Source organism: Trachypithecus francoisi, unplaced genomic scaffold (assembly GCF_009764315.1).
Source record: "Trachypithecus francoisi isolate TF-2019V2 unplaced genomic scaffold, Tfra_2.0 Lachesis_group10, whole genome shotgun sequence".
NCBI lineage: Eukaryota > Metazoa > Chordata > Mammalia > Primates > Cercopithecidae > Trachypithecus > Trachypithecus francoisi.
Window position 1 is genome coordinate 98415791 of NW_022681455.1, and position 8608 is coordinate 98424398.

At 50.5% G+C, this 8608-nt stretch overlaps 1 protein-coding gene across 2 annotated transcripts in view; it reads right to left on the minus strand.

Annotated features, from left to right (window-relative positions):
* CNGB1 (cyclic nucleotide gated channel subunit beta 1) overlaps positions 1–3006 on the minus strand; it is an 85995-nt gene extending 82989 nt beyond the window's left edge. For both annotated transcript variants that reach the window (XM_033218607.1, XM_033218605.1), the window contains exon 1: positions 2938–3006. The gene's annotated coding sequence lies outside the window, so the exon portion shown is untranslated. The remainder of the gene's footprint in view (positions 1–2937) is intronic.
* Positions 3007–8608: the final 5602 nt, after the last annotated feature.

Genomic DNA, 8608 nt, shown 5'->3' on the forward strand with positions numbered 1-8608 from the left:
TGAGCAGATCACTTAATGTCTCTGTGCCTCAGTTTGCTTGTCGGTAAAATAGGGATATTAATAGTACCTACCTCATGGGTTAATTGTGAGGATAAAATGAATTGATAAGTGTAACATACTTAGGCCAAGCGCAGTGGCTTTCACCTATAATCCCAGCACTTTGGGAGGCCGAGGTGGGCGGATCACTTGTGGTCAGGAGTTCCAGACCAGCTTAGCCAACATGGGGAAGCCCCATGTCTACTAGAAACACAAAAATTAGTTGGGCCTTGTGGCGGGCACCTGTAATCCCAGCTACTCAGTAGGCGGAGGCACAAGAATCGCTTGAACCCAGGAGGTGGAGGTTGCAGTGAGCCAAGATAGTGCCACTGTACTCCAGCCCGGGTGACAGAGTGAGATCCTGTCTCAATAATAATAATAATAATAATAAGTGGAACATACTCAGAACAGTGATTGGCACATGCCGATGGCTTAATAAATGTTGGCTATGACTATTACATGGTATCAAATGAAAACATTAATTGTGTAATATGCATGTACTGCATAATCTCATTATAAGTAAAAATATTCATTATGAGTAATACATGAGTGGAAAATCTGTGTTAAGATAAATTAATCTATGGTCATCATTTTTTTAATTTTTAAGACAAAATGGGCTGGATGCAGTGGCTCATGCCTGTGATCCCAGCACTTTGGCAGGCCAAGATGGGAGGATCACTTGAGCTCGGGAGTTCAAGACCACCGTGGGCAACATAGCAAGACCGTATCTCTATTAAAAAAAAAAAAAATCTTGCTTTGGTGGTATGTACCTGTAGTCCCAGCTACTCAGGAGGCTGAGGCAGGGGGTCGAGGCTTCAGTGACCATGCCACTGCACTTCTGCCTGGGTGACAAAGCAAGATCCTGTCTCAAAAAAAGAAAAAGAAAATGGGCCTGGCATGGTGGCTCACTCCTGTAATCCCAGAACTTTGGGAGGCCAAGGCAGGCAGATCACCTGAGGTCAGGAGTTTGAGACCAGCCTAGTCAACATGGTGAAACCCCATCTCCACTAAAAATAAAATATTAGCTGCGTGTGGTGGTGCGTGCCTGTAATCCCAGCTACTCCGGAGGCTGCGGCAGGAGAATCACCTGAACCCAGGAGATAGAAGTTGCAGTGAGTGGAGATTGCACCACTGCACTCCAGCCTGGGTGACAGAGTGAGACTCCTCCAAAAAAAGAAAAAGGCTGGGCATGGTGGCTCACATCTGTAATCCCAGCACTTTGGGAGACTGAGGCAGGCAGATGGCTTGAGCTCAGGAGTTCAAGACCAGCCTGGGCAACATGATGAAACCCTGTCTCTACCCAAAATACAAAAAGCCCAGCATGGTGGCACGTGCCTGTAGTACCAGTTACTCAGGAGGCTAAGGCACAAGAATCACTGGAACCCAAAAGGTGGAGGTTGCAGTCAGCCGAGATCTCGCCATTGCACTCCAGCCTGGCCGACAGAGTGAGACCCTGTCTCAAAAATAAAATAAAATGTTTATAGTGCTATATTTTAAAAAAAGAAAGAAAAAGATAGAATGCCAGGTAAGCCTTTTTTCATGGCTTACCGTGTTATTTCAGTCCTACCTTATACAGGTTGTTTCTGGGTGATTTCTCTTTGGGGAATGGGGAGCCCCAGCCCTTATGACCGAACCCCTGCAGGATGACCTGGCCAGTGGGCAGTGTGCAGGTCAGTGTGTGCTAACTCCCAGGCCTAGACGTGCTCTTGTCCCACATGAGTGTGCCCCACCCCTCTCCCAGCCATGGGCAACCCAGGCTTTGGCAGAGTGTCTGTATGCCCCTTTCTGCCAGGGACCCTGGCCCCAGCTAAAGAGGGCAGCCCAGGCCCAGGATCCTTACCCCCAAGCCCAGCTCCCAAGAGCCCGCGGCTATGCTGCCTGCCCTCTACTTACAGCCCTGACCTCTGTTCCCGCTCTGGCATCAGCAGCCCAGCCTCTCCCATGAGAGGCCATGGTGGGAACAGAGCTCTAAGTGTCAGATTGCTGGCTGAGCCTCCCAAAAAGTGAACTTGGGGCAGACATGACCCCTCTGGTCTACCATTTCCCTGAAGGTGGGGACGCAGACGCAATGTTTTCCGAAGTCTGGACTGCCAGAGTTCACATGTTGGGATGGCAGATTTCACTGACCCCAGCCAGCCACAGGCAGCCCCGAGAGCCAGGGCTGAGCTAAGTGCATTCTACTCACGATCATACTCATCCTCGCTCTTACCACCACGCCCCGCCCCTGCACTCAGTAAAATAAGAATTTTCATTATGTAGCACAGAAAGGTCAACAGAATCGCCTGAAGCAGCACAGCCAGCAGTGGCCAAGCTGAGTTTACATTCAGGTCTGCTCGATTCCAGCTGCCCCACATCTATTCCCAGGTGGTCGTGGCATTTGCCGAGTGTTGGCCTCTTCTGCGGGCCAGGCCTGTAGACCCTTCCCAGCAGGCAGCAATTCTGGCTTGCATTTCTAAACCGTCTGGAAATGACTAAGGAAGCCTCCCTGATCCCCCATTTTTCTTTTTCCTCCTAAATGAGAATTTTTGCAGGTCCCTCCCATCTTTCCCCCGTGTCCCTGCTGACCGCACTTTGATGAGGGAGGTTCAGGTGGGAAGGGGGCCCACGAGTGGCAGCTCGGGGAGCTATGGTGTTGCACCACCAGTATTTCCAGAATCTTCTGGAGAGCTGGTGAAAATACAGATTCCTAGGTCCCCCAAGCGCTCCTGGGGGACCTAGGAATTTGCATTGCACAAGCTATCCTGAAAATTCTGCTGCACGCTAAAGTCTGAGCTCCACCAGAGAGAGGGAAGCCGCAGGTTTCCCACCATGCCAGTTTGGTCCTGCCTAAATGCCTTTCTAGAGGGAGAACATGGGGATCCCCTCAGGGTCCCACCGAGCCTCCACCTCATCCTGAGTTACCTGCTCAGATGCCAACCGCCAGCCAGGAATTGCCTTCTCGCTGCCACTAGTAGCTGGCCCCTCAGACACAAGGAAGATTAATTGGCAGTAGCTGGGCCGTGTGCAAAGGATTAGCAGGCGCTGAATGGGGGCAGGGGAGAAAAGAGGCTGTTGATGCCCAGGAAACCAGCAGCACCCCCCAACTCCCAGGGTCCAGCAAGGATGTGGGCCCCAGGGAAGGGCCCCTGCAAGGCCCAGGTTTGGAGCACCATGGGTTGCCAGGGGACCTGCCCGGGTTACCAGGGGCTTGGCTTCCCACACACCTTGGCCAAGACACAGTCATCTGCCAGGCCTTGGATTCATCCTCAAGGCCTAGCCCTGGGACACAGCCTTTCTGGCAGAGCCCAAGGAGTGGCTAATGGGAGAATAACAGCTTGGCGTTCCCATGTGATGCCTGGAGACTCTTCAAGGTGGCAGGGGCTTGTCAGCTCCCACTCAGCCGTGGCAAGAGGCGTATCCCAACTCTCCAGTCCCCAGGCCAGGACGCAGGCAGATTCTTTCTGGCTCCCCTGCCTTGGGCTCTGCCAGAAAGGCTGTGTCCCAGGGCTAGGCCTTGAGGATGAATCCAAGGCCTGGCAGATGACTGAGGCATCTGACCTGCACCGTGAACTGAGGCTGGACACTAGAAGGGATACAGAGATCTAGGAGGAGAGGGCACAAGGGGACAGGGCCCAAGGAAGAGGGGCTCAGTGTGGTGGCCCTGAGGAATATTTGGCAAAGGGGCAGGACTTGACTTAATTATCTAAACCATTTCTAGAGTTCTTCCTTTCCTTTCTTTTTCTTTTTCTTTTTTCTTTTTTTTTAAGCCATGGTCTCTCTCTGTCACTCAGGCTAAGTGCAGTGGTGGGATCATGGCTCATTGCAGTCGCAACCTCTCAGGCTAAGTGATCCTCCCACCTCAGCCTCCTATGTAGTAAACTACTCATGTGTGCTGCCATGCCAGGCTAATTTTTATTTTTTTTTTAGAGACAAGGGTCTCGCTATATTGCCCAGGCTGGTCTCAAACTCCTGAATGCAAGCAATCCTCCTGCTTCAGCCTCTCATAGTATTGGGATTACAGATGTGAGCCACTGCACCTGGCCTAGAGCCCTTCCTTCGTGCCTGGCAGTGTGTCAGCCTTGGCACACTGAGCAAGACAGACATAGGCTCTGTCCTCATGGAGCTTACATTCCAATGGAGGAGATTACTGACAAATAAAGAATATTGCAAATTATGCTAAGTGCCATAAAAGAAACAGGGCAGAAGCGTGTGTTGTGGAGGGCAGTGGGGGTAGCTAGGCAGGCCCCTATGACGAGGTAGATGTATATTTGAGCTGAGCCATGAAAAGCAAGAAAGACTCAGCTGTGAAAAGAGCTGGGTGAACGGTGCTCCAGACCAGGGACACTGCAATGAGAAAGGTTCTGAGGCTGGAATGAGCCTTGAGGAGCAGAATGGGGCCCTGGGAGCCTGGAGCTTAGTGGGTACAGGCGAGAGTGGTGGGAGATGAGGTTGACAGGGGGCAGGGGCAGATGTTGTGAGGCCTGTAGGCCACAGGAAGGAGTGTAGTTTTAGATGATGGTTTTGAACAGGGGCTGGGCATGATCTGTGTGGCTCCGTGTAGCAGACAAGCATGGAAACAGGAAACTGGTCAGGAGGCTGCAGAGGGACAAGCCGATTGGCGACTGGATGAACCCTGGCTTCCCCTGCAGTCCTGGGCTTCAAGACCTCTGATAATGCAACCTCCACAAGGCAAGTGATGCAGAAGAAAGTTCTTTCTGCCAGCAAGGCCAGACCCCAGTGGTAAAGCTCAAGGTACTCCCTGACCCTTCCCTACAAATATGCCAGGCTGCAGGGGTCAGAGCTCCTTCCCAGGGAACAGCAGCAAGCCCTTCTGCTCTGCCTGGGCCTGCGGGTAGCACAGGTGACATTCGCCCTTGCCTGTAGCCTGACGGGAGGGATGATGGGGCTTCAACTATGCTGGTGGGAGTACAGATAGGAGAAGGGAAAGGGGAGGAAAAAGGGGGGCATTGAGGGGCTCACCCTGGGCAACTGGGTGGCTGGTTTAGTGGGTGAACCAGTAAACCACCCCAGGCTGGTTTACACATGTACTGAAAAGAAGCAGCCTGGGGCTGGAAGTTTGGAGGAAGAATTTTGGGGGGAAAATAATGAGCACTACTTTGTTAAGATGTCTGAGAGAGGCTGGGTGCAGTGACTCATGCCTATCATCCTAGTACTTTGGGAGGCCGAGGCAGGTGGATCACCTGAGGTCAGGAGTTCGAGACCAGCCTGGCCAACATGGCAAAACTCTGTCTCTACTGAAAATACAAAAATTAGTCAGGCATGGTGGCAGGTGCCTATAATCCCAGCTACTCTGGAGGCTGTGGCAGGAGAATTGCCTGAACCCGGTGGGTGGAGGTTGCAGTGAGCCAAGATCATACCACTGTATTCCAGCCTAAGAAAAAAGAAAAAAAAGTCTGAGAGACAGCCAGGTTGAAATGTGACTCTGTGTGTGTGTGTGTTACTTAGGGAGAGGTCTACTGGAGATAGAAATTTTGGAGGCCTCAGCCTGCAGATGGTGCTTAAAGCCACAGGACTGACTGGTATCACCTAGGAAACCCAAGGAAACAAAGGGGACCAGAGGTGGCACCTGGAACACTCGGGCTCACTCAGAGGATGCAAAAAGAGCAGGAGCTGGTAAAGGAGCCTTAAGGAGCTGCCAGGGATGGGGATGGAGAAGCAGAAGCATGGGGTGAGGTGAAAGCCAAGAGTAGTGGCTGTGTTGGGGTGAGGGAGTTATCTGAGGGGCCACTGTCTGAGCTGAGACTTGAAATGCGTCTCTGGGATTGGGCAACTTAGCAGCAGTTGGAGAACCTGCAGAGTGGGAAGGAGGGAAAGTTAGATGGGCCTGAGTGAAGAGTAATGGGATCTAGGGTGAGGAAAATGAGCAAAACACAGCCACACAGAGTGGCTAAAGTTTGGATGAATCTCGTGTGCATATATGTGGAGGGAAAGAAGCCAGATTCAAAAGAAGACCCAGGTGATCCATGCATACAAAGTTTCCAAAAGGCAAAATTATCCTGTCCTGTCTATGGCTACAAACATAAGTACATTTGCAGCGTCTAGTTTTCTATAAAGCCTAGAGTTGTTCAATAAAGTTTTCTATAGCTGCCCATAAATAAAAGTACTACAAGGTGGGAGAGTGGTTCCCTCTTGCTGGGTTGGGGATTGTGATTGGGAAGGCATATGTGGAAGCTTCTAGGGACGGGCAGGGCCAATGTCTTGCTTTCTTTTACTAAATTGGCTGGAATCTATTTTTCAAAACAACCTTATGGGAATATATATGCCATAAAATTCACCCATGTTAGGTATACAATTCAATGACTTTTATATTACTTATTATTTACTTATTTATGTATTTATTTATTTATTTAAGACAGGGTCTCACTCTATCACCCAGGCTGGAGTGCAGTGGCATGATCATAGCTCACCACAGGCTCAACCTTCTTAGCTGAAGTGATTCTCCCACCTCAGCCTCCTAAGTAGCTGTGACCACAGGCACACGCCACCAGGCCCAGCTAATTTTTGTATTTTTTTTGTAGAGACAGGGTTTCGCCATGTTTCCCAGGCTGGTCTCGAACTCCCGGGCTCAAGCAATCCACCCACTTGGGCTTCCCAGAGGGCTGGAATTACAGGCATGAGCCACCATCCCCGCCTAACTCAATGATTTTTAACAAATTGACTGAACTGTGCAACTCTCACCACATCTGGTTTTAGAACATTCCCATTGCCCCAGTAAGACCCCTCATGCCAGATGGTAACCACTTTTCATTCGTACACCCCAGTCCCAGGCAACCACACATCTGCTTTCTGGGTCTATAGGTTTGTCTTTCCTGGACATTTTATATAAATGGGTCATACAATATGTGGGTTTTCACATCTGACTTCTTTGATGTAGCATAAGGTTTTTGAGGTTCATCCACCTCGTAGCATGTATTAGAACTTCATTTCTTTTCATTGCTCAAGAGTATTTCATGGTATGGATGCACCACAGTTTATCCACTCATCAGTGGACACAGGCTGTTTCCACTTTTTGGCTATACATCATGTTGCTATGAACATTTGTGTGCAAGTCTCTGTAGAGATATATACCTCTTTTTCTTTTCTTTTCTTTTTTCGAAACAGAGTCTCTTGTTGCCCAGACTGGAGTGCAATGGCGCAATCTCGGCTCAGTGCAAGCTCTGCCTCCCAGGTTCACGCCATTCTCCTGCCTCAGCCTCCTGAGTAGCTGGGATTACAGGCTTGCACCACCACGCCTGGCTAATTTTTGTATTTTTAGTAGAGGCAGGGTTTCCCCACGTTGTCCAGGCTGGTCTCAAACTCCCAACCTCAAGTGATCTGCCTGCCTCAGCCTCCCAAAGTTCTGGGATTGCAGGTGTGAGCCACCGTGCCTCACCATATACTTTCATTTCTCTTGGGAAGCCTCCTGGGGTAGAATCTTCCAGATGACCCAATCATATGATACACTTGTTTCACTTTTTAAGAAACTGCTAAACTGTTTTAAAAGTAGTACTCCACGTCTTGCCCAGGGTGGGTAGTAGTTATACGGGGTCTCATTTTGTAAATTATTAGTTACATTAGATATTTATGCACTTTCTGTATTTCTTCTATTTTACAACTTTAAAAGAGTCAAGAAATACATTGGGGGTGGGGTGGTGAGTGGAGTCAACTCTGGGAAGGTTTTCTGTAAGGGGTAGCAGTTAGGGATGCTGTTCTGGGGGCTGTATGGAGCACTGGAGGAGGAGCAACTGGGGAAATAAATCCTACAGGAATTTCACTGGAGGGGCTCCAAGACCCATCAGGCTCACCCCCTGGGCAGGTATATGCAAAGCACATGCCAATATATGCAAATAAGTTAGGCTCTCCTGGAGTTTCCTCACCTTGGGGGTTTTTGTCTCTAATAGTTGTGACCAGGATGGTGGGCAGGCCCCAGGGCTTTGGGGTGCTAGGCTTGGGCACTCACAGACTGGCTTTCCTGGGAGTGGGGAGCCTGCAGTCCTGCAGGGGCTGAGGGTGGAGTATCATCTGCTAATCCCCAGCCTGCTGAGGCCACTACTCTCCCTGATCCCCTCACGCTTACCCTGGATACTGGCCACAGCTAATCTCCACTCCTGGAGACTCAGAGGCTGGCTGACAGTGTACTGCCCTCTTCCCTGAGGGTTGCAGGGAGAGGAGATCCCTCTCAGCATCCACATCTTCCTAAGGGCAGGTCCTGGAGTCCTTGCCTAACACAGAGGAGAGACTTGAGGCCCAGAGAGAGGCGGTAATTAGCCCAGGATTACACAGCCTGCAGTGGGCTGAGTAGCCATTTCTGGCCTGCCTTGGCCTGACTACCTCCAGGGAACCACAGCTCCCCGTCTGACATTTCCCAAGATGCCTGGCCTGTGCTGAGGCCTGGGAGACCACAGCCTTCAGGAAGGCTGGAAGGAAGTGGCCAGAGCACAGGAATTCTGGCATAGGCTCTTCTTAGAGCCTGTAGTTGCCAGGGTTGCTAAGGAGTGGGTGCCTCAGAATCAGGCTGCAATGGGCATTGTCTGTGCACAATGTTCCTTTATTCTGCTGCTGTCCATAATGAGGGACTCATCCACCTCACTTC